This window comes from Lepidothrix coronata, unplaced genomic scaffold, assembly GCF_001604755.1.
Source record: "Lepidothrix coronata isolate B3197 unplaced genomic scaffold, Lepidothrix_coronata-1.0 Scaffold30, whole genome shotgun sequence".
In the NCBI taxonomy this organism is placed as follows: Eukaryota; Metazoa; Chordata; class Aves; order Passeriformes; family Pipridae; genus Lepidothrix; species Lepidothrix coronata.
In genome coordinates, this window is record NW_016690210.1 from 1,811,715 (window position 1) to 1,812,912 (window position 1,198).

The following is a 1,198-nucleotide window of genomic DNA, read 5'->3' on the forward strand; positions in this document are numbered from 1 at the left end:
TCCCTGACAGCACCACGGGTCCCTGGTGTCCCTCACAGACACCACCGACCCCACACACCGCCGGTCCCCGATGTCCCTCACACCGCCGGCCCCTGGTGTCCCTGACAGCACCACGGGTCCCTGGTGTCCCTCACAGACACCACCGACTCCACACACCGCCGGCCCCTGGTGTCCCTCACATCACCTGGTGCCTCTCACAACCACCGGTCCCTGTTGTTCCTCACACACACCACAGGTCCCCGACATCCCTCACACCACTGCCCGTCACTCCCCTCAGGCGGCTGAGCCCTCCCGCCCGTGCCGGCGGGTAAAGCGCTCCCCAGGCGCCCCCGCTGAGGGAGCGCCGAGACCGCGCGTCCCTTCCCGGCCTTCTCCCCGCTCCCGATCCGCCCCTACCCTTTCTCCTCCCCTCCCTCTCTCCCTCCCCCCCGGCTCATGCGCCCTCCGCCCCAGGCGGGGCGGGCGATGTGGCGGCGGCCGCGGGGGCACCGCCCGCCCGCTCCGAGCGCCTGCGCCGAGCCCCGGGCGAAGGAGGGGGGAAGAGTTTCGTAACCGGCGCATGCGCGCGGGAGCCGCATCCCCGCTCGGCGGAGGAGGAGGAAGGAGGGGGGGGAAGGAGGTTAGAAAAAAAAAAAAAAAAACCACCTCAGAGTTACGTCAGGAAAAGACGGATTTGTGAGCCGGGGAGACCCGCGCCGCGCGGGCAGCCCCCCGGGACGGGCGCGACACGCGGGGCCGCTACTCACCCTGTCCGCCTCCCCTCCCCGCTCGCCCCCCTCCGGGGCGCCTCCTCTCAGGGCTCGGCCCGCGCTGCCGCCGCCGCCGCCGTGATTCCATCCATCTTGAATTTGACGTCATCCCACAACCGAGGGATGAGGTCATCGCGGGGAGCGCTCGTCACGTGCGCGGCGCCGCGATTGGCCGGGCCCGGCTGGGGGGGGAGCGGGGGGCGAGGGGGCGGCGCGGCGGGGGGGGCGATGTGAGGGGACGGGGATGGGGAGCGGGGTCGGGATGGGGGTGCGGATCCCCCCCCGCCCGCCGCGCTTACACCGCGGGCGGAACGCGCCCCGGCCGCCTCCCTCAGCCTGTGCCGCGGGAGGGAAACTGAGGCAGCAGCCGCGGGACGGGGGGCGAAGGGGGGTGCGATCCGGACAAAAGGCAGGTCCTTGCCGTGTGTCCCCCGCCGGTGACAGTGGCA

The 1,198-nt window shown here is 72.7% G+C and overlaps 1 protein-coding gene across 1 annotated transcript in view; it reads right to left on the reverse strand.

Moving 5' to 3' along the window:
* ZBTB21 (zinc finger and BTB domain containing 21) overlaps positions 1-857 on the reverse strand; it is a 19,622-nt gene extending 18,765 nt beyond the window's left edge. Inside the window, exon 1 of the mRNA XM_017810979.1 lies at positions 747-857. The gene's annotated coding sequence lies outside the window, so the exon portion shown is untranslated. The remainder of the gene's footprint in view (positions 1-746) is intronic.
* Between the last annotated feature and the right edge of the window lie 341 nt (positions 858-1,198).